Genomic DNA, 25,426 nt, shown 5'->3' with positions numbered 1-25,426 from the left:
AATGCGAAAAGTTTTACGCGCGGCAAGGAAATGCGGCAAAAATTTCGTCAATCTCTCGCCGCGTAATTGTTTTAAACGTCCCGCTTTTGTCCAGATTTTTCAGTTAACGACCAACGGTCCGTGTTTGCTTTAAAAAATACACCGGTGAAAATTCTTACCGGCACCTGTCTGTCCTGTAAATTGGGTTATACAAATATTTCCAAAAGCTCGGTAATCCCTAGACGCGAAACTATTTTTTGCTTGCATCTTTCTTTTTCGTGATTTTTTTCTCCTAATTCTTTTATCCGCTCCCCTGAGAGTATTTTCAGTTACGCGATATTTTGTTCGAACATTTTTGTTCGAAGATACCTTTGCCGATTTTAACAATTTTGAAATCGAGAGTTAATCTGTATTCCTATCGATTAATTTTCAACCTGTTAATTGAGACGAGTTCACGCGATAATTTATTCAGCAATCACTATCTTTTTACGCTTTGTTCAATTATATTAAAATTTTTACTAAAATCCAGGACCAACGTAAAATCAATATCATATCTTCATGGAACTTTTAAATAATTAAGGGATAACTCGGCCAACAGGTTGAAGAAACATGAATAAATTTACCTGAATTTCTAGCTGAATAAATTTGAAGTACAGCGTTGAGCTGACAAAAGGAACAACAACTAGGGACAAAACGAAACAAGCGCGAAGCTAGCTGGCACGAATTCATAAAGATAGCATCCAGCACGGATGGACTTTATTAGCTTCTTTATGACGCACTTTGTGGCAATGAGCCGATCGTAAAAGCGTACATTAGCACGAAGCTAAAGGTCTCGTGATTTATAATCTGCCTTTGCTTGATATCCGAGCGTAAGCGGACCGTATAGTGTCAATTATATTTTGGTAGTATATCGTGGCAAACTTACGGGTTGCAGAAGTTGGACGTGGCAGCCGCACTTGCCGATTTCTGAAACAGAAGAAGGAATTAATATCATTATCTCCACGAAACGATTTATTACAAATGAATCATTCTACGTTAATTTGTCATATAGAATTTAAGCACCTTCTTCTATTCATTTAATGCTATATTATAATATAACAATTTTCTTCTATTATTATCTTTCTAAGATAATATTTTAGATTATACTTTTAGGATTACTACTTCACCGATCACTAACCGAGCTATATAGAAACACACAGAATCAAACGTCCATCGAGGTTGATCATTTTGCTTCTGAAAACCAATTGTGTATTTTGGTAAATACTAATAGTATATAACGATAGATAACAATAGATAAAAATAGAGATGACAGGAATTTTTGCTCCTGAGCGACTTCATTACTGTAGTATCGGGAAAAGGGCCTAATAAACATCGAGTTAACCATGAACAATGTCGCGAGAGCCGAGGCGCCGTCGGGTCCATAAATGTGTCATCGGTCTTTTCAAGTGCATAATTTCGTAGAAAAGGCCTACGTGACCCTGGCCACGAGCGTCTGCGGAACACGCGTGTGGTGCCTAGGAAAAGACAAAGGGATGCTAGAACGGCCAGAATGCGAGTGGAGAAGTGCAGTGTGAGTTGAGAGGTCACGGAGTGTGAATCGGGAAGTCAAGGCGTGTGTGATAATAATACGCACGACGATATTGTAATCGGTTTTTGTTACTCAGTATTGCTTATTAAACTACACTAAAGCCTAATTAAATCATCATTACTTGTCCTTACTCTAAGATCCATAAGTTACTACATTACTAACCAAAAGCAATTTAGAAAATAGTACATATAAATATTAATAATTTTATTTAATTTTGGCATAGCTTAATCCTCCGCAGTGACAACGTACGAGAAGCATATTTGCGTAAACGTTCTCTTACAATTTTCTCGCGCACCCCGATGCCATATCGTCGTTGTATAACCACATAGAACTCAAGTGCAACGGTACCAGGCAACGCGTAAACTTTCTACTTTACACTGTCCCCTTATTTTCTTCTGGAAAGCCCATACACCGTTCTACGATCCGATACACTTCGTATATCGATACTTTTACGCGTGTCTATATACCCTAACTTTTCTACGTCCATGACTTTTCGTCAATGGTTATAAATCGCCGGTAAATTGCTGCGGCTGAAATACGACGCACTTCCTTCGATGTCGAAACACGAAGCATTCGACCCATTGGCCTTTCACGATGCGATCGGAAGCGGCAAGATGACGCGAGGCCTTGTCTATGAATTTTAGACGCGCGGGTAAAAGCTTTCCTACGATGGTCAAGTGAATTTAAGAAAATAAATAAATTGCAACGTAAAGAAATAAACTTTCTATATTTCAAATGCTTCTGCTGTAAATTGATATTGTTTAACCACCGAAGAAGCGTGTGATGAAATTAACGTAAACGGCAGCATTGTTTCTTTCGAACGTTTAAAAATCCCGTTGCTTTATTCTCTGGAAAAATTCCTGCCGTACATTCCATCTGTCGAATAAATCACCGAAAGTGTGAAAGGCATATAGAATCGTTGGCGGTATGATCCGTGAAAGGATGGCCAGTTATATAACTGTAAACACGAAAGAATGGCTGACAGTCAAACGTCGAACATGAAGTTTAGTTGAAAAAGCGGAGAAGGGTGATGGTTGCGCGCGGTTAAGATAGCCTCCATTGTCCCGACGGATTTTTTTTCCATGAGTCCGTCACTTGCATTTCAGTTACACGCGCGCACATGCACGCACATGCACGCACACACACACACACACACACACAGCTGCAAGATTTCAACAGAACTGCAGGACAGAGCAATTCAATAGAGGGAAATCAATTTCGTGCCTAGCAATTTGCTTTTCACCGCAGCGATCGCGTCGGGATAATACCGGCGATTCGGTGATTGTTTTGCGATAAGACAAACAACGCGCCAAACGACACCGAAAACCCTCACCTGCCTTCTTTTCAATATTTTATAACATCATCTCTCTGCTTTGTTCCGTTCGTTTGTGCGAACAAGCAATTTCGCATACCGTTTCAATTATTCCACCGTTTCCTTGCCATTCTACTCTCTCTCTCTCTCTCTCTCTCTCTCTCTCGCCCTCTCTCTCTTACCTACACGTACGAAATTCGTGATTAACAATTGGAAACGCCCGTAAAACCTCGATATTTCGGTGTTTCGCTTTTTATTTGATATTCGGTACTCGTTCTTATTTTATTAATCCGAATGTCCAAAAAAGCAGGCAACGCAAATTCGATATTTAAGGACGGAAAATTTTGAGCAAAATTTGTCACAAAATTTGGTCGTTTTCTGGAAAGCTCGTCGACCTTAAGATCACGAGACTGAAAACTATACTTCATCGCGGAGCAGCCGATTTTGTCAGAGCTGGAGCGCATTCGCATGCTGGATGCCTAGCGATAAATCCTGTCTTATCCAAAACGAAAAGTTTCCACTGGTAAATCTCGTTTCGAAAACTGGCGCATTACCATCGGAAAAAAATGCGACTTTTTTCCCCGCGGAAATCTACTTCAGGCTTTCGAGTGAACGAGGGTCAAAGTGCACCGACAATGGTGCCGGTGTAAGTACAAATATCCTCGAGGACGAAGATCGTGGAATATCTGGTAGAAACCCGAGCAGAATCCAAAACGTATATATACCTCAACAATTTAAAAAATAAAACGGATATTTCTTTCTTCTTTTATCGTACAATGAAACGGGAAAAAGTAAAGGAAAGGGGGATTTTAGACGATCGTTTATCGCGAATGATTGAGTTTCAAGTGATCGATACACGCGAATGGGCCGACCGCTTGAATTGGATCACGTTGCGTTGTATCGCGTTGCATTCTACTCTCGCTCATCTAATATATCTAATAAAAATTTTAGTTTGCTTTCAAAGATACTTTCCATCTTCGTAATACTTTCATTCTTGCAGAAGTAAAATGATAGAAATTCTTCGACTAATTAATCAACGCAGCCCAGGTTTGGAGAAATGGTACGAGCATAGACGAGGAAACGTGGTGCAATAGCACGATAGTGCATTATCGTGTAGCAAGTCGTGCTTTTGTCCGTCGAGAGATTTGGTTACAAGTACAATCGATCAGAGAGAGAGTCTATCTAATTGCTGTATGTCTCGTAACGCAGTGTTAATGACGTAGCACAATGATATTCGATTCAGGATGCGCGGCTATGAATCGCAACGGGTGATGTTGCTTGTTCACAGGAATCTATCAGCCCGGTCTGACGTTCTACGTAAACGGTATATTATAGCAGGGAGCATCGCGGGAATAACAATAGCCCCTCTTCCCTCGAAATGTTCCCGTGGAAAATTATTCTAACGCGGTTACACGCTAGACCGTGACAATATTCCGCACGATAAATTTCACAGCTTCGAGATGGAGTGCCTCTCCCTAGTTGGCTAACGATTCGCCAAACTTGCAATTAACGATATTTACTGTCGAGTACAGTTTTGTCTAGACCAGGGGGAAAAAGCAACTTTCGATGAACAGATTGGACATTTTGCAAAGTAACAGTTGTAGCAAATTGGCAGAAAAGTACAGTCTGATATAATACACTCTACGTTGCAAAGGACTTAAGATATTCGTCCCTGAACGCTGGAATTAAGTTGATTGAACATCTTTCGAGTAGTCAACTCGAAAGTCACGAACGTTTTCTTTGCGTTAGCCAGTTCCCAGGGCGAATCTGTTTTCTCCGAATAAGACAATTTTTCCCCAGAGATCGAGCACACGGAACGTACAGATAATGGTGGCTGAGTCGAGGACGCTTCAATTACATCGAATGGTAGTTAAATTCCGTCGGATCAACAGACTTGGAGGCTGGCAGAACGCCATAGAAAGTTAATTCGTCCCGGCGCCGAATTAATTCCTGCGTATAAATATATGGCGCGACTCTAGGAATCCGTGGCCAGGCAGATTTTCCATTTTCAACGCGTCCTGTCCCGTTTTCTTCTCTCTCCTTTCTCTCGCTTCATTATGTAATCATTCTATTATTCCCTCGTCGATGCCAAGCCCAAATTACTAAATTTTCAGAAAATCTTGCAAGTCTTAAACAAGAGCAAAAGTTTCGTAATCAAAGACTATCTCAAGGAGCTCTCTCCAAATTACCGGGACAACTTCTCGCAAACTTTACGTATAAGATTTACATCGTTTATCGTTACGTATTTCGATAATAAATCGCATTAAGCAAGATCGTTTCATTAAGTCGAATGGAAATCGCGTACAATCTCGTTTCCATTTTTCTTTCGGGAAGATCTGTTCACGTAGAAAGGAAAAAATGAAGGGAGCAAAGGTCGAAGGAAGACGAGGAAGCCGAACACGATATATCGTGCAAGATGAGCCGATGAGAGAGAATTTACACTTAACCAATGCTCGTCTACTCTATCAAGTCTTTAATCACCCATCATGTAACGTTGTGCCATCTAAACCGTAACTCCAGACGTGCTAACAATTACGGAGTCTACTAACTGCTAACGAATCTGTCTGCCCATACGTGTGCGTTCCGTGAACACAGGATCTTCCAGACCATCAGGATTTTACCTTGGATCTTGTTAAACAAATACCTTGCGCAGAACAATCGCAACAAAATTCTACTCGGATTACGTGTATCCAATTTCCTTTGTTCCGTCTTAGTTCCCTTGTCCAATACCTTCGCATAAATCAAATTATGATGATCATTATTTTGTTCGTCGTTCGGCTCGGTTAGTCAAGTAATTATAAACAATATCCATTGTTGTTACGCACGTTTATTCAGAAAGTTCATTAAACCTACATGAAATACGATCTAGCGATGGAAAGAATATTAAACAAATCCTTGGAATTCCCTTTCATAATCACGATGATGAAACAAGCATAATTGTTAATGTAAAATCAGTGAAGAAATCGCAAATTAAATGTTAAGGCAAAGTTGGTCCTTCGTGGGTTGAAACTACTCGAACATCAACTAAATAACATTTTAGAGATATTAGTGATTTTTCGATAAAACTAAGACCAACAGTAAAGGTGAAGTTATTCTTTCGTTATGCTTTTAGATCCATGTCGATACGACTTTCGATTCTCGAGATATCGTCGATCAAAGTGCACCGTAATTTTTAAGACTTTACTCTTCTATCCTCGTGGCATATACTCGGGCGCGTCTCCTCTGATCTATCCCACGCTTGTCACATGTGCAATGGTCAGTGACAAATATTGAATCAGCGTTTTTTTTCCTGCTACCACTACTAGGCGATGTATGCATTTCCAGGAGACAATGTAAGTCACGACACTCCGTGACTTCGTTCACTACTTCGCGCGTACATTGGAACGTCGTGCTTGTAAGTTTTATATCCTGGAAACTAATTGAGATATCGACTCGAATGAAATTGCGTTATCAGAGATATACTTTATACTATTCCGAGCAGACTATTGCTACAAGTTTTAAATTGCTTTGAATCGTATAATTTTTGCTCCTTTTAATTTTAATTGTTAACTTTGATACGTTTAAAGATCACTCTTATTTTATCATATTATTATTCTCGCATTGAAACAATGTCCGAATCAAGAAGTTTCGCAATTAGTGACTTTCTCGAGAATCTCTTTTGAAATATCTGTATTTTTGCCAAATAAACGAACGTATAACAAACGTATTAAGAAGCTTGACCTGTTTCCGATCGTTCTCGTCACAAATGTTTTCGCGTAAGTACACTCGTTCGATACGAAACCTATTTAACGAGAAAACTTCGATAGATACTTTCGGTACGCAAGGTAACAAATAACAACGATCTCGATAGCCAACGAAGCAACGTTGATGAAACACCGAGATAATTCTCGGAAAGAGTGCTTTAACTCAGACGAGCGGACGAGTAAGAAGGAGAACCGCAAAAGAAACCCTCGAACGCAGACGTTCCCCTCGATCACCTGCCACGGGCACTCGACATCAAAGAAATCAACCTTCGTATAAGCGTGCCAGCCGGGGCGCTGTGCAAAAGCCAGGTAGCTCGGCAACAACAGCCAGAAGCAGGCAGAGCAAGAGAGAGAATCAGGCCGTGGAAATCGGGGAAAAAGAAGAATGCATCTGTGTGCGAGGTGCTCGCACAACGGCTAATTACGGATCACCCGCGGCGCGAGGCCGTGTATAAATTCTAACGTGAGCGTGGCAAGGACGAGGATGACGCCTCTCACGGTGGTAAAACCGCGTATTAAAATTCCGGACGCCTGCTGAAATACTGATCTGCGTCGAGGGTGCTACCACAAAGGTACATGTTAGATAGGTGGGCGGCGAGGTGCAGAGTGGGAGGGTGTTGGCTCGGTAGGAAGCGAAAAAGAGAGAAGGAGAAGGGCACAAGGCGAGGTAAGAGGGGTTTTGCAGAAAGAGGGTGCTGAAGGTGGTGAGATGCACCGCTGGTACTGCCAGTCCGTACCCCGAGGGATTAATCACGGGGCATTATGGCGGTGTTGGCTCAAAAGCAACCAAGGAACGAGCAGGGCTGAATCATAACTCAACCTCCTCGATCTCCGGCCATATCTGCTAGGACTCGCATTAATAAGGGCATAAACGCTGTATAATTTCAAAGTAGGTACTGTCGGCAGTCAAAGAGCTACCCTTCTCTTCGTTCATTTCTACCCTCTTCTTCCCATTGCCCTCCACCTGCCATCTAAACAGAAACCTGTACCGCACCAGCTTCTCAACAAACGAGAATTCTGATCATCCACCGCTTCTTCACCGAACAACATCGAAACTATGACGTTCAAGGTTATGGGGTGTATTGCGGATACGCCTTAAGCTCTCTCTTCTCCTAGTTTTCCGAGAGGAACCTTTGCTATTGCCTTGACGCACGAATTACGAAATATTTCGAAAACGTGAATGTTAAACCGCGCTATATCACTTTCCACTCTGCCAACGAATCCAATGAATCTTTCCGTATATTCTTTGACTTTTTGACAGCAACTTCTTATCTTGCTTAATGATAGGGCGATTGGTTTATCGCGATGACTAATTTTAAGGATTCGGTGTGCTTCTTAGCTCTGTAGCCGAACGAAAAAATATTGATTTCCAGTAAAAAAGATTGTCGCAGCTTTTCAATTTTAGTAATCTTCTTCCGATTGTCTAAATAAAAATTTAATATCGATAAAGACGATAAAAGATAGCGAGTCGGATTTCGTATTATGCTCGGTATTATTGTTGACTTAGTATTGTAATCCACGTTAACTTAACCATATTAAATTAGTTTCGAATTAATTTAAAGTGAAATTTATGCATCCCCTATTTTCTAGCGTGGCGAAAGCCTTACCGCTTGCCCGTCTACACGCCTGTTGCTGCTTTCATCGAGCAACGTTTGCTCCCAAATAATTGATACACGCGCACGGTCTAATATAAAATTATAATTGAATTTTCAGCTTTGTCTGAATTAATTAACAGCAAAAACTTCAGTTTTATGACCAAGTTAAACATTCATCGACTGATAACCGTGGACACTGCCAGGCAACCGCCACCCATCGCTCGCTAATTAAGCGCAAAGTTGAAACTCTAACCTATAGTACACCGTAATCAGATTATGAATTTGGTCCTGAATGCAACGTTACATGGCTGCTGCGAGAAAATTGATAAGACAATGCTTTGTCCACCGTACCGGTTTCGGTATCGTTTTAGCTGTAAATAGGCGAAAAATTGATTCAATAAATAATCTTGTTGTTATCCGCGTACAAAGCCGTAATTAGCTAAATACGGTTCATCAAGTCGATCTTTCACGAAACTCAATCGTCGTCGTCGTCGTTTCTCGTGGCAAACGGCCGATTCATCGGGACACAGCGTCGTGTCGCTACGAAAGCCCAGAGGAAACGTACAAAGTTTTGACAAATAGAGTCAATTTCGCCTGATAACGCAGAAACGTAATGAATTGTCGTGACGAGACATCGCGGGGGAAGTCGAATGCACCTTAAATTTGACGAGATCAAGGATAGGCCATGGATCTGGAACCTGGTGTATGCAACAAACAAAGTTGAACAATAATTCAATCTTGCCAATCTCCGTTTGAATCCCTTCGTTTCTCGTCGTTCTCTCTTATTATCTCGACTAGCGACTCCTTTCAACCTGGAAACTGCACTTACGATACGTGAGTGTTCGAGTCAGCGTAACGCCGCTATGTACACCTATAACGGAAACTACTGGAATTCTGGCGCAAATACACAATAGGAAAGCTCATATTGCATACAGACTCGTGCACAAGGCACAAGGCATCGGGGGAGAGAAAGAGAGAGAGAGAGAGAGAGAGAGAGTTTGGTAATTTAAGTGAAATCCAGAATCTCATTTCATCGACCTCTCTAATATCGCAAAAAGCCATTGACACTACTGCAAGCGCCATGCGCTCTCCACGATTCTCGATAAAATTTCATTTCGCCGATCTTGCAATTGACATTCTTCAACGAATGGCGCCATTTTTTAATAACGCGATACCGGCTGACAGTCGCGACTGTACTTTTAGTTATATCGAAAGGTGGCTTTTCAAAAGAGGCAGATAAAGTTCTCAAAGGGACAGAAAAATATTTTCTGTAAAGATAGGTGAATCGATTGCGTAAACTGATTTAGCAGTGGTTCACGGTGGTGATTCGATTCGTTGTCAATCCTTTGATACGAGAAGTAAAGAAAACCATTGATACTTTACTTGGAATTTGCGAAATTGAAATGTCCGCTTGTTTGTGAGAATTATGAATTTTTAATTTTTATCTAAATTCTTAGAAATTGCATGCAGGCACGTTCGATATCGGAAAGTGAATAACGAATACCATTTTCCCATCGAAAAAATTTTCGATATAATCAATCAGCCGACTGTGGAATCGTTGAACTCTTATCGACGGTTACCCAGAAGTAGTTACAACTCGCGAACGCGTGTATTAATTTCTGCGAACCAGCATGAAAATTTCAATGATAGTACCTGCATTCTGCCAAAATGGCTATTAGCGATCCATCGGGCGTATCAGCATATGTAATCGCTAATTAAAATGAGCCACAAAGAGAATTTCATACATAGCCAACTACGCGATACCGTATCGGATAGCCTTGTCGTTACATTTCCAAAACCACTCTAATCTAGCCCTCAAACTGATTTAACGAATCCAAAAAAATGTTTCCAGCAAACATAAAAAAAGAGAGAAGAATGAATTCAAAGAATCAAAATGAAACAGAATTTCAACGAAAATTCCTTATGACTATGGTGTTCCGTATCAGAGCGCTCATTAACGCACTTACTGTTCCGCGTAGCTGTAACAAGGGTGGTCGATCGAAGCTGCAAGGCGGAAGGGAAATCAGGTTTCGGGTATCACAGATCGGCCGATCGTCGTGTAAAGACTTGTAAACCAGCCGTGGCACAAGCTTAGTATCCGTGTGTGCAAATAGCTACAGATAAAAGCCAACACGAGCATACATCTCTCGGTAAGGGAGACTACGAAGAAGATCGAGGGAGAGAGAGAGAGAGAGAGAGAGAGAGAGAGAGAGAGAGAGAGAGAGAGAGAGAGAGAGAGAGAGAGAGAGAGAGAGAGAGAGAGGAGAAGGAAGGCGAATGGAAGAAAAGGTATCTAAAGGGTAAAGGGACGCTTGCTCGTACAAGCCTTAGGCTTAATCGAGGCTCAGATGCAGGGGGTTTCTTCTTATCGGGCGAGAAATATATTGGGTTCCGGTTCGCGTTACGTACGATCTGAAACCTCATATAGTAGGCGTGTTCGCGTAATTAAGCCGCAAGAGATTTGCATACGATCTGACAGATACACCGCCGTACAAACCGGCGCCGCGAAGAAGAAACCTTCCACGGATGAGCCAGTTTTATTGCTTCAACCAGACGGCTGTTAAACACTTTTTTGCCAACCGTCCATTCCGTAAAAATTCTTCAGTTTTAATGCAGTTTCGTCTGCCCTCGCTTGTAATTAACGTGGAAACGTCGCCTGGGACAATATGAAGCGTTTAATTGCACAATTATAATTCTAAGGAGCTTCGAGGACAGATGCACCGGTGCCGCGCTCTCTAAAGTAAAAAATAATCCCTATTGTCCAGAATAATTAGTATTTCCCATTTCCCTACTACGTTTCCGCGCCACTGTGCGTGACTGCGAGTGTCTTCGATGTTACTCTGAAAGTTTATTATCTCTGCTATATATTGTTTATTCTTACCTTGTTTTTAACGAGACAATCCCAACGTTGTATACAGAAATTTTTATTTTAAGCGATGGGTATTCGTTCCAATTATTTCACCGTGATATTCGTCGACGTGTGCTACAATCGCTAACAAGGTATATTCGATGATCGATAAAGAAAGTCCCTAAAGAGATTGAAAGTATTGTGATATTGTGAAAATGTGATCCCGAATACACGAGTAAACGACGTGGATCATTTTGGACGCCACGTTTCCATACATACGGTGGTTCCATTAAATCAAATATAAGCTGAAATCAACCACGTTACCACGTTAATTGGGCTGCAATTTGGGATGGGTCCCCGAGCGCGAATGATTAGGATGATTCACGAAACAGGCTCTATCCCCTGACTCTGTGACAGGGCCTGAATCGATTTAGGTCTAAATAAAATTTAGCAGAAAAGCTACGACATCTGCCGCGTCCATTAGATCATGATATCAGGTAATCATTAGCGGACCAACGTGTAGAATATACTACCTCGTTAGTGCGATCCAGTGTACATACATACGTATGTGCACACAGCCAGTGCATATACATGGCCAGAGCCATTTACAAACGCAGTCGTCGCACTGCACCATTCCTCCGAGCGATAAACTTTCTTAATTTATACTTGTCGATACCGTTGACCGGTTAAATCGTTTGGGGAATAGGTTCACAAAAATAAAAACGAGAAGGGAGAAAGGGGTTAGACGATTTCCAATTATTCTTATAACCTTTTATGAAAGATATTTATTTCGACTACTCGGTTGTCCTCTTTGTATTTCAACTTTTGTCAGATCGAAACGGAACGAAATCACCGGGGAACGATTCCAACGTTCCTGAGAATTTCATAAATCTGAACTATAACAGTCGACAAAAATACGTACTCTCGTGGAACATATTGTTTTATGGAATTGGTCTCTTATAGTAGAGAAAATATTCTTTGATTCTACTTTTTATTAAAGAAAGATATTTTTTCAGTACTCGGTGAATTTACCCGGGCTCTGACTCCTTTTTGAAAATACATTTTTCATACTGATACGATAGTTTCATTTTCTCTGCGCGTTGTATAACTGTAGGAATATCGCGTGCGTTCCATTATTTCATCGAGTATAATCTGAACTATCACGACAGAGAAACGTAATCCCATTGATTATGTCATTTTTGCAAATGTAATACATATATATTACATTATATACGTATAACAGTGATATTAAATGTATTAAATATTCTATGTAATACGCAAATAGAATTACCAGAGCCGAAACTCTTGAGCGGAAAGCTTCATTTTTGAAAATTGAAGTAAATTTCCTAATTAAAAGTTTCGTTTCTATTATTTCGAGTTCTTAAATTTAAAAAGAGAATGTGCGCATGTGCGAACGGGGATTAGATCGACTATTGCAGCGTTTGAGTTAATTAATTTTTGCTTAGTTAGTTTAGAAAAATTGTCTAGAAAAATTTTCTCCTATATTTTACTATAAACTAGGGAAACAGAGTTGTTCGATTAAACAAAACAAAAAAGAAAAAATATCGAATCGCGTTCCCCCGAGGTAACTAAAATTAAATTCGACAAAAATATTTTTCGTACCTATAACCTCTTTCCGGCATCGAACCGTTTCCTTTTTTTCTTTTTTTTTTTTTCGCCAAGCGAGCGAGCGAGCGAGTCACTTCGTTTTATAGCGCGATATCTTTCGAAGAAAAATGTTGGAGCAACACAGGAAGACACAGTTCTAAGCAAGAATTTTTCTCGATGTTCTAATTTTACGCGAGAAAAAACAAATAACCATGTTCGCCGATGCGTAGTTTGTTATTCTGTTTCCCGCAATGTTGCGTCACGAAAATGCAAATATTGTTATACCATGAAGTTTAAACACTACTACCCCAAATAGACAGAGCACTCATTGGGGGGTTAGCTGGTTGAACGTTGGAAGAAGATAAATGCACGCCTCGCATGTACATATGTAGTTTGAGCTAGTACGTTACAACAGCAGAGAGAGAAAGAGAGAGAGAGATTGCCATCTGAGAAAAAACTCAATTTGATAAAACGCTGATAAGACCTTTGCGCCTTCTAATTAAGATAGACTGATTAATTGGACAAGCGTTTATCTCGTCGATGCAGAAACGATGAAAGAAACAACGGATTCTGCTGTTTCGATCATTAGTTAACTTTTCCGCGAATACTTTTCGATACTTTTTCATATATCACATATGGCATAAAAGATACATGGAGAGTTATAAAATGAAATTTTACAAAATTCCTATGTGACGAGTACCATTGTTTTATATGTAGGTGCCAAAAATTCACGTAGCTCGTCGAACGATACGATAGAATAGTAGCAATTCCAAAAAATATTCTTCAAGAAAAGTATTTAGTATCAATCATAAAATATTTACCATCACTCCGCTGCACGTCAGGATTTTTAATCTCGCGAATCTATCGTACGCGAGGAATAAAGTATTTTTGCAAACAATAAACGCATCCCGTAAGTGCGCCCGTGTGCACACGTTGCGCTGATATTCAGTTTACCGTGTGAACGAATATTTTTCATTTTATACATCAAAGTGCACTTTTGCGCTCGCCAGAGAACTATACGCATTTCCAAATGCAATTAATGGGAAGAACATTCAGCCCGAAAATAGTTGCAAATTTGCTAAACATTCGCCCCTCTTTAAAAATAAAATGGACAAAAAGCTTTTCAATGCGGTAATGCTGAATCATGTGTAAAAATAGGAAAATTTTGTTCTTTCTTTTTTAAAAGCGTACTTTTTTTGTATTTTTTTTTTTGTTTTTTGTTTTTTTTTTTGTATACTATCAACTGTGTGGAAACTAGGTTGCATTTTCTTTGTATATTTTAAAAATAAATGTACAAAGTCGTATTTCCAAAATTAACGATATTATATTATTATTAACGATGTTATTGGATCAAAGTGAGAATTAACGGCCGATTGATACATAGTTCTTTGGTAAAAAAAAAGAAAGAAAAGTTTTAAAAGGCCCAGGAAACACGTTTTGCAGTGCAATAGCCATCTTCGCCACCGTGAAAACGTAACATCGAAATTGAGCAGGATATTTCGCTTCTCCGTGGAACAGTTTGGCGAGCCTCAAAGATAATCGAACAAGTTAAACTCTTGCGAATTCAACTTGAAGGCTGTAACCAAAGTTGGTGCTATCGCCTAGCGAGTCTAATCGAATTGGCACCCGGGCAAAAGTTCAACGGGAACTACGCAACTTTCGACCCACGCCACACATTTGGAAACAGAAATTCATATCGGACCTTTTTCGCGGGGCTCCATCTGATTTTTACCAAGTCACGAACTAACCTTTGAACTCCGACGTCGCTCCGATTTTCAACCTTTTTATAGTAGCCGTGATTTTATCCCCCACATTTCTATTTCTATTTAAACCTGTCTTTTTATCGTTTCACGTTAACGTTAGAAAAACTAGCTGAATCGTTTTCATCCGCGAGCGAATTCATAAAAGTCGTTATTTCCTAACATCAATATCAAGCGTAATTTTATGTATTTGCAAATTTGTTTCTTCAAAGACAGAAATCTTCTCGTCTTTGCTTAAAATAGTAGATATTATTAGATCGATAAGCCTTTATTGTCTCCATAGTTAAACATTATTCTAAATACATATGTGTATAACTGGTGAAATCGTGGAGCGAAATACGGGCCCGCCTAACTTCACACCCCAACTATCTGCTTAATAATCTAAAATCTAAGAGCTTGACCCCTCTGATAATTTCCTTGCCACGCTGGGCGAGGTCAGATCGTAATCTAATAAACGTACCACGATACCGAGGTCGGTACTTCTCGTAATTATCAAACGCGACACAATACCACGACCATTGTCGAATACACAATTTCCTTCGAAATGTATTACACCTGCTCGATGAACTTTATACACGTAGTATCGTTTCGCATCGTTCGTTGTTAATTTATTGCCGAATATCGTGTGCAGGTGAAGAAAATACTTGGAGAAAATTATGGAAAATTTTCAAACGCTAATAAAATGACTAATTGCAAATAGATTATTGTTATTATCGGTATTATTCGGGACCCTTTTCGTAATTTATCTAATATTGTTTTACATAACAAATTTAACTAACGACGGAACAAGTAATGCGTGTGTACGTGCGTGATTTATGCTGGTATGGTAAAAAATGCATAAGAAGGTTTTATTGTCAGTGAAAACTAACTAGTTAATTTCTAATCGATACTGTTGCAAAATCCAAGAAAACCAGACGAATATATCTAAGTTCTCCAATTAAATGGTGCAACGATGTATGTTTTCAAAAACGAAGTGTACTCGGTGCTCGAGGGTTGTAGCATGGTGACAAAAAATAATAAAGATAATAGGACAATAACTGTGTGCTGTTTGATGGGTAACAGCCTGGGCGAGAAAGAACCACGAGAGGAAGGTCTATAAAACTATCTTCTGACGATTAAACTCGATTCGACCGATAATTTCCTCTTCAAAGCCCACTCGAGTTCATGTCTAAAGCCGGCCACAAAGCAGCCACACGGCCGCGTCATTATATTTTTCGCAATTATCTGTAGGATGGGCACTCGGTCGACTCGTTGAAAATAAAAGAGAAAAAATGGGAGAAGAGAGGGGAAGAAAGAGAGGGAGAGAGAGAGAGAGAGAGAGAGAGAGAGAGAGAGAAAGACAAAAGAGAGAAGGAGAGAGAAAAAATGGAGAAGAACGAAGAAAATAAAACAACCACAGCTTCGGTCGCTTCATCAGTTCGTTAAAAAGTTGCGGGGCCGGCGTTTGGCGGTGATTTCTCGTGTGACGTCGCTTTTCCGCGCCAGCTTCTCATCCCGCGCAATAACAACCGGTGTCCCTGCCATTTAAAGCCCGGAAAATGAACGAATACCTGCATTGGATGGTAACAGAATTCATGACCACTTTTTCGCAATAACTTTTTCGCGTGAAATATCCGCATTTCGTAAGATATTCTACTGATTTTAAAAAGTATCAGACGACAAAGTATTTCCAGTTTCTTTACTCTACGTTCATTATTGGGCGCGACAATCTTCAAATTTATGTTAATTTTTTTATCTCCAAAAAATATCTATTTTACCGTGAACGATAAAATGTTGCGTTCGAACAAGATTGCCGCAGTCTCTTTGATTCTTTTTAATTACCACGAGCTACCCGTAGCGGGGCAAGGTGAATACTAAATACAGTACACGATATTTGAACAAATTCGAACAAACATTTACAAATTGTGATGCTCACTATCATCCGCAAACAGACCGTCCCAGGGAAAAAATAAATAATCTGGAAAAATATTTCCCAATACCGTACACAATTGTATTTAATTCTCCCTTTGGAAAACAGTCGAATTACTCGATCATTCGCAGGAAAAAATGGTACGTTTTCCGAGCGGTGTTATTCGCTCACCACTTTTCACCTGGTGGAATAGCGCCGTTTTCCTACCGGATTCTCATTTTGCGCATCAACAATACACGCAAACAGGCCGATGTATTTCTGCATGGGCCGTTCGATGCGGTTTCGCCAAATCGACATGGGGTTGTTCCTATGCGGCATGAGCTTCTCTATTTATTTCGCCGCTATCCACCAACGCCATTGTCCCCCGGGGGCGGAAAACGCAAAAATGTATTTTTCGAGAACGATTCGCGGTAATCGGAAGTCATCACTGGCTCTCGCGAAAAAGGTCGCTTTTAAATGTTATTCTCTTTTCCACGGATCGCTGCACTTTGCCACACACGCAGCTGGATCATCCAGCTGAATTATTGGCGAGCATGGCGTTCGACGGTCCGCACTGTAAACGCCGCCGTTGCATTTTTCACCGTTCATAACGTGCCCGTAAACAGATTAAATGTTAAAATCCTCCGCCTTCATTATCTTTCAGGTTGTGTATCGTCGAGCGTTTTACACGAGATAAGCGCCGATCCGAGATCCAGCAGGATAGATCGCTTTTGTTGTTCGTCCATTGCTCGAAAAAAGTACCGAGAATTCTCAATGAATACTAAAGTATAGTGAAAAGATTATAGCGGAGTATCGTGGAAGTGATTACCAGCGTTAAAGCGCGTCTCGACTTTATAAAGAGCGAATGTGCACATGCAAAAGGAAATAGTTGAAGCAGTTGAAACAAGAGAAAAGAATTGAGAATGAGAGAAATTACAAAGGAGAAAGTTGAAAAAGAGTTTCTAGAGAAGTGAGAGTGTGAGTTTTAAGCGGCAGTATGGCTAATTCGAATTTAACAAAAGTTACGATATAGCAGCTATCAGTGTATCGTTCTGATTAACTGTAGGTCCAGTCATTTTAATCCACAGCTAGAAATCTATTAAGAAACCTACACCAGATCGTATGATTGCTAGAGACGTTCAATATCTTGAATGCAAGCAAATGCGGCAGATTTTCGAACCGTCGCTACCACGAGAAGAAAACCGCAGAGAAATATTTTTCCCGCCGAGTGCGCGAATTACGAGGTGCGAATGAAACAAAAACGGTAGTAAAGGAAAGTGGAAGGAAGAAAGAGGTACAACCGGAAGGGTCAACCAAGATTGGAATAATTTCGAGCGCGTGGGTCGAGCGGACTGACTGAAAGCCGTTTTATCGCCAAAGGGCTAGCAAACGAGAAATCGGAAAAAAGAATATGTACTTCGTGGCAAGGGCGTGCATAAACTTTACGGTCAGCCTGTAAGACACGGCCTGTCTGCGTCGATGTCTATTTATTTCCATCAAAATCGCGACAGAATGTTTAAAGTGTAGGTATTTTGAATTTCTCACTGAAATAGAGAAGAATTGTTCGCGTATCGCGTAGGATTGGTCTAGAACACTTATGATTAAAACATTCTGTTCGCGATGCAAAGCGTCCTGCTTGACTTGAGAATTCCTGATGCACTGTAAACGAAGGAATTTTTATAGCTGTTCTAGTCGAAGAGGAAACTACCGTCTAACGAGAAAAGTGGTGAGTCTCGGGTGGAAAGTTTCCCCGATACGGGCGACCAGATTTTTCCGCGATTTCGTCAACAATCTTATCGGCGAGAATAAACACCGGGCACGGTGCATATCTAATGGAAGAGAAATAACGCGGAGAGCAGCGCGTTTCGTGACAACTCACTTAAGGCTGTTTGAGTCGATGAATCAATGTTTCAGGTGTAGCGTGTAACTGATAAATTCATCGCTTTTGATTCGTTGCATTCGATATAAGATCAACCGGAAGTGAACAATGAAGCGCAAAGAAGGAGTCTTGATATTCAGATCCGAATTGTTTATAATTTACATATTTTCAAATGTTTGCAGTTTTAAGTTTGAATGAATTTGGACGAGCGAATTCGGACCCTTAAAATCCGAGTTCTTCAAATTCTACCCGAGAAGAAATTGTTTTCAATACCGAATTCTACCCTTAATTAAGGGTTAATAGTTTACGTAAGCACATGATGATTAATGGATCCCTTCTTACGGCGTAACGTTTAATAACGAGCAACGTGTACATCATTAAACTAGCAGATTAAATGTAGAAAGTTCAGAAAGCTTTCATCGTCGGGGCAAACCTTTCGCAACGAGTTGCAGGTAAAGCGAACAACATGGAACAAGGAACGATACGGAGTCGCGGAATAATTGCAAAGACGTGCATTAACCGATATACGATATACATCCTCCTGGTAAAAGGGAAACTTTTGCGTACCTGTAATCATCATGATGCTAGAGGGTTAATACACGTTTAAACGTAGAGGCGACGCATAATAGCAAGGTTGCTCTCTAATTTGCGTGAACTTTACGCGCCGCGCGCAAAGCTACTTTGTTTACTTAATGTCCAACTTTATTCCATCAATTTAGGGCAAGTTTGGAGAAGTCCTGTTAAATTTGCATGTTTCTAGTCGAAGTCAGGAACATCTATCCCGGCTGTAACATCAATCATCATCCCAGCATCTTTGTACATGTTATGTAGTAGTTAATAAACTGAAAATATCGAGTGTTGTTTAAAGCACGCCTTTATCGCGAGAAACTGATTAAGTCTCTGACAAATTTCCACGTTGAAATTTTCTTAAAGCGAGTTGTTACATCGTTATTGCATTATCGAAAAATTACAATCGAAGAACTGAGTAGAAAAATTGTACGAGCGCATCTTTCTCAAAGAACTCTTTCGATAAATCAAATTGACCAGCTGCACTTCCTGTAGATTATTCGGGCGTAAGAAAGGTGAAAAAAAAAAAGAATTTCACTTCAGTCTAATTAATCGAGAGACGTAGCTCGAATTCTAGGATAAAATCGATAAGGTGTTACTTTTATCTCTTACAGGTTTTTCAGTGGAATATATCAATGGATTACGGACACCAATCCCAAGCGTCTGATGGTCACCATTCGGGAAAGAAAGCCAGTCATTGCAAAGAATAGTGAACGTCTCTCACGATAATATATGTCCCTATATCAGCCCGGAAACCACGATGCATTCTCCAGCCGTCATTCAGAAGTTTTCAATCACTCGACATGCAATCCGAGTCTTTGATCCATCGAATTTTTACACGTTCGCCGTGATAACGAGACGCTTAACTTTTGACTCGTGGAGAACATTGTTGATCCGACCCTCGTATTTCTTCTCTTAATCTCGCTATTTTCTTACCTTGTAATATATAAAATGTTCGGATGAAAGTTGTTCGTTGTATCGCCAAGTAGGTATGTAGCAAAAGTAAATTGTTTCCAACAAAACGATATTTTCATTAATGAACTTACAGTAATGAAAAATAAGAGCGTATTTCTTTCCACCGAACAAGACGGACGTTTAATACGTTACAGCTTGATATATCTCTCGTACCTCTAAGACGAAGTAATTACAGCAAGTTAAGAAAAAGTAGTCATCTAGTGACGACGGAGCAAATGCATGGAGCTAAAATCGGGCAGCAATCGCGAACCAACGAAACTCGCGAATCGACAGCGATTAAACGAAATGATCGGTCTGTTCGATAGGAATGGGGAAGGGGAGAGGTTTGAATCCGGAAGCCGGCAGGGATCGAACACGATGTTTCTGTTGAATGGAGGGGTTGACGTAGACATAATCGAACGGGTGCGAAGAACGTCATACGCACTTCGTGTTCACGTGGACGACGTGACCGGATTGCTGGCTCGACCGATTTGAAAGAATTGCGAGTCCATCCACGTAACATAAAATATAGTAAATCGGGCAGAGAGTAATGCCTGGCTCGTAAATAACATGACATATGTTCGTAGGAGGCACGGCTGGCATGCACGCGGTAAATCTCCCTCCCGAACGATCGATATAATGGCGGCCGATTGCAACGTTACGCGCGTGCACCGATCGATCGAACCGGACCGGGTTTAGCCGTGTTACTTCAAAAACTTTCACAGACTTGAAAGCTGCCAAGGGCCCGACCTGCACCGATCAACGTCAAGTTTCCAGGACGTTCCGCGGCAAAACACGGCTTCCGCCGTCCTCACTGCCTTCAGATACCGCCATTGTTACCGGTGGTTACTTACGAACAAGGAGAATACCGACGTGCCCCCTGTTTAAACTTTACTCCGCACGAGGAAAACAATATCCAAACGCGTAATGGTATCTGGATGTCCATATCAATCGCTTCTAGCGTGGATTGTTTCTCACAACAGAAATATTAGTGCTAAAACTTTCACAGAGGGAATTGGCAGGGAATAGATGCAGACAAGGGGCTGTTGTATTTTTCTAAGAATAATAAAAGTATTTCAGAAATTGCGACGTACGTTACTTTACTATCTGTTACTCTATCTTTCTTATTCAGTGAAACCAAAATTAATTCTGAAGCGTGATAATTTTTTGATGGAACTGAATTATTCGTAGCTTAAGAAGGAAAAGGGAATACTTTTCTGTTAATTATTAAGCGCTGGAAAAATTGTCAACGCAACTAGGCTGCCTAACATATTCTGTTATTATCGGCTAAGCAATAGATCGACTTATGTAGAAGCTTCTACGCAGCTTCAGTAACGTTGTAAACAACTTTGCCGCAAGTTTCTCACGACACGATGAATCAACTCAACCATTGAGAGATCAAAGCCAAGTTCGCAGAAAGCTAATGTTCGCCGATTAACTCGATCATTGAACACGTCTCGGCAAACAATCCTCCGTCATGAACAATAGTTTGCTACTTTATATGAACAGTTCGATAAACATTTCTACATATCCTTGCTTTGATAAAAACGATATCTCGTTCATAAAATACCTAATCTTCCAACACTTTATAGTATCTTTCGCGTGTCCACACACATGCACATATGAAACAATACAGTTACTACAATGTTTCCGTAAAATGCATTCGAGGATGGAATTAATCCAGGAAAGACAAGAGAAACGATTACGTAGATCCGGAGAAAACCGCGCGGAGGTAACCGGAAGCACATGGGCAAGCCATGACGCGAAGACCATCGCCGAGAGCATGGTGTTCGTATGCAGAAAAATGCAAATTCCCTCGTCGTTCAGGATTATATACTCGCCAGCTAAGTGTCTAAGAGGAAAATAGAGGAGATCAAGCCCACTACGGAAGCGATACAATCGCTTCCACGGTGATTCAGCCGGAGCTTATTTAATTTTACGTCTTGCCTGTAGCCGGCCATCACGCGAGATTCGGCCGAGATGCGGAACTTTGATTCGACGGGAGATTGATTAAAACTGATTGCTCAATTACTTCCAATGAAATTTGTTTTCGAATCGCAGATTTTCCACCATCTTGACCTCTTACCATTGCGCGAGTTTATTAAATTCGTTAAGGAGAGAAATTAAAAATTCGTTTACGCGGTTATGCCCGGAAGAGTTTTAACGAGCTGAAACATACGACCGCTTCGTTAGGTCGGCGTAAAGAGGAAACTGGCACGCGATAGTTTCGTTTACCTGCAATAATCGAAATGAACTTGCCAATTTTAATGGAATAATTTTAACAGAGTAATATAACGACTTCTTAATTTAAAAAGAAAAAGAATGATGTACTTCTAGTTCCTGCCGCAAGAAATTATCTAAAAGAAAAAAAGAAAAAGAAAAGCAAGAACGTACGATTGCCATTTTATTCGCGCATTCACATTCAAACCTATAAAAAGAAAACCTATAAAAGGAAGAAATATAAATCTTCAATATTTCGCTATACCATACAAGGAATTTCAATTCTATTCCGTGGTCTCTACCGACAAATAACCTACGAACAAATGACCAACGAGTGATTACTATTTATTCTCCTATTTCACACTCCGATCGAAGTAGAAGGAAAAAAAGGAATCGTCTTGCTTTATCGGAAGCAAAGCGTCGCGCCGCGCTTAACGCGAAAATGAAAGAGGCTGATTCGACCTCGGGTTTCAATCTGAAAGTGCTCGACACACGCCCGATTGCTCGGTTTTCCATACAGTGCCGATCGACGATTAATACTCTTCCCTTTTTGATCGCTCCTTTGGTCTATCTAGATGTGTACGCGACCACGGGCACGATTCACACGAACAGAAACAAGCCAAAGTAACTCGATGTTGCGCGTGTATCCAGCCAGTTTCATCAACCGATTTCGCAATTATCGAAGAAATAAGGGGACAATTGCATTTAGCTGCGACAAATCGCCACGCGGAGCTCTGGACAGGCAGTACATCGTCGGAAACGAGAGGCACGGGAGGAAACAAACATGCCCGGAAACGTAATATGAAGTTCCAGGCTACGCGACCCGTTAATCTAACAGCCTGATGATGGTTGAAACCGTTTTACTCATCAAGATTGGCTTGTCGTTAGGGGGTTCCGTTCCCCGAAAATTTACTGACTCTTGATTGCTTTCTCCGGCGTATAACCCGCCCTTTTCAAGACCGCCGCGTCATGCCAACTACGATCACCTCCTATCCTTAAATCGACAAATTAAAGTTACTATTTCATAGCATCGGGATGGAATCGACGACCGATTCACAATTTTATTGAATTTTTCATTGATCTTGGTTTTTTTCAATCTTTCTTTTATATATAAATGAAACGTATATACTTAAATTTGTATACGCAATAAATAATCCTAAAATCGTCTCTGTTCGAAAAATAGTTAAATTATTTATCCCTTCTGTATTGTACCGAGTCAAGCGATCAAACTCCTCTTCCGAAGTTTATAGACTCAAAAACGGGGAATCGTAAATCCATTTGAAACCCACCGGTTGTTCTAATCATTTTGTCGAACACGCTAAAACTGAGGCAACAGCAGCATTATTTGAATAATTGAACGATCGCAACATACGTGTCGGTAGCAGAAGACGTTTTTAGTTCCAAATTTCAAGAACGTACGATCATCTTCTAAAAGTGCCCTCGAATCCTGGCCAAGTACCAGATTTTTAACAGTTTTCCCATGTCCGAGCTTGACGATCCATCGTTTCTATTAAAAGACTTTCATCGCCAGCCAATAACCATTAAATAACGCCGAAAAAATCTATAAGATCAGGCTGACCTCCGCTTCATTCTGTCCCATAAAACAGTGGAACCACCGAAACGTGGAACCGTCGACGCGACGGTTCAACGAATGAGCACAGGCGAGGGTATCGGATAATACAGAGAGACCTGGAAACAGGCGGGGTGAAACGGTGTGGCGGAGGATGGAGAACCGAGCAAGGCAGCCTAAGTGAAACGAATGTCGGTAGTTTCCCGAAGCAGTTTCGGGATGTTGTAACGGTGTCAACTTTGTCCATTAACCATCGATTTCTCTCGGCGCGTTAGCCAACTGGGCTGAAGCGTTTACCCCTTTTCGCTGATAGCAGTAACTTCGCTCCGGCCTGACAACTTTTACAGTTTTACGCTTTCTCACCAACTTTTTTCCTTACACCTGGCTGTCGTGATGCGGTTAATTGCGATCGTTGATGAAATACGTTGTCCAACGAGACTCGAACTTTATTCGCGTAATTCCATCGGGGGCAAATCGGATTTCGTCGTATAAGTTCAGCGAAACGAAGCAATTTCAACGCGAATTTTATAGATCATTTAATAGAAATTTTATCGCAAAAACTCTTAACTCGTGGACGAGTTCGTTTTCCACCAATTGATCTTTACCTCCAATGAACATATAACGTGTACGTACCTCGACGATATTTAAAATTCAACTGTCGCCTATAACAATTTCACGCGCAATTTCCAGGATAGAGGCAAACACTAAAAACCAACGTTCCTCTGTTCCCCGTATAATCTGCCAAAATTCCCAAGCTTTTTGTCGCGACGACGAAGGGAGGGTCGCGTTACTAGTCACCTTTTGCGTGCACTCCCATGTCTCAGGAGATGAATATAAATAAGGGTATTAAAGCAATAATAATACTCGGCTTACATTAAGTCAAGTTACGTTCATGGAGACTTACCGTCGCACTTGAAATTAGGTTTCACGCGTAGAGCTGTCGCTCTTCCCCCTTGACTACGAACGAATGACGGGTGTTCACCGAATGCCGACGAACAAACACCATGAATATTTTAACCGGTGAATTAACGCCAAGGTAACACACATCTTGTTTTATGAAGCAGCCTGACAATAAGACCATAACACGGATTTAGCAAGTTAATCCGTTCGGTCGGAACGCGCGTGGCCTTGTTCCACCCCACTTTTAATTAAGAGCGCAATCATTCCATCGTAATCCAATACTCGATCCCCCTTCCTACCTGTCCATCGCAATTCCCAACCCCCTCCCGACTTACCCGCACTAAAGTTAAATTCGCCATAAAAAAGTTTCCACTTGTTCTTCTTTCATTACTCGTCGACGTTAACTTTCGCGCCAAACTTTTGTCACTTGAAAATGAATTTTTACACCGATGGCGATCGCTATATTAACAAACCGACGCGGCGACTTATCGTTACAACTCGGTTAAATTAATATTTTGCTTTATTTTCTTTTTTTTTTTTTAAACGACGAATTAAAAATATTTTGTACGATCGCAAGTATACAAATGATTGTAAATATTAATTCTTTCGTTGATAATGCCGATTTTACGTCCACTTTACATCTACTTTAGGTGTCGTCGTAGAGGAAATCTGTGCAACACGAATCGCTACAATTGATAAATACGTTACAGCGCTAAATACACATCAACCACGACGCTATGTATCAAATGCAAATAATAAATCGCAGTTACGAGCAGATATAAACGAAATATTCTATGATACGATATTAATGCGTTACGATGTGCGAGATATCACGAGCGTGACCAATTTTCGTAAACTGTTCCCTTTGATGTAGTAATAAAGCGTTTACTATCGCACACGGATGCGTATCTCGAATCATAAAGTCCATTTTATAACCCTAAACTCTTCTGTCGTTTCCCTGATCATCGTTCACGAATCAGTGGGCGCTCAGCTCCCTTGCTTTGTGCTCGGCCGC

General features: G+C 40.7%; 1 protein-coding gene across 4 annotated transcripts in view; it reads right to left on the bottom strand.

Annotated features, from left to right (window-relative positions):
* Positions 1-25,426, bottom strand: part of LOC138186635 (uncharacterized) — a 246,228-nt gene that overhangs the window by 162,914 nt on the left and 57,888 nt on the right. For all 4 annotated transcript variants that reach the window (XM_069126690.1, XM_069126688.1, XM_069126692.1 and 1 more), the window contains one exon: positions 905-945. The gene's annotated coding sequence lies outside the window, so the exon portion shown is untranslated. The remainder of the gene's footprint in view (positions 1-904; positions 946-25,426) is intronic.

The sequence above is a fragment of the Bombus flavifrons genome, chromosome 14 (assembly GCF_040668555.2).
Source record: "Bombus flavifrons isolate JBK064 chromosome 14, iyBomFlav1_principal, whole genome shotgun sequence".
Classification (NCBI taxonomy): Eukaryota; Metazoa; Arthropoda; class Insecta; order Hymenoptera; family Apidae; genus Bombus; species Bombus flavifrons.
This window is presented reverse-complemented; position numbering and strand designations above follow the sequence as displayed.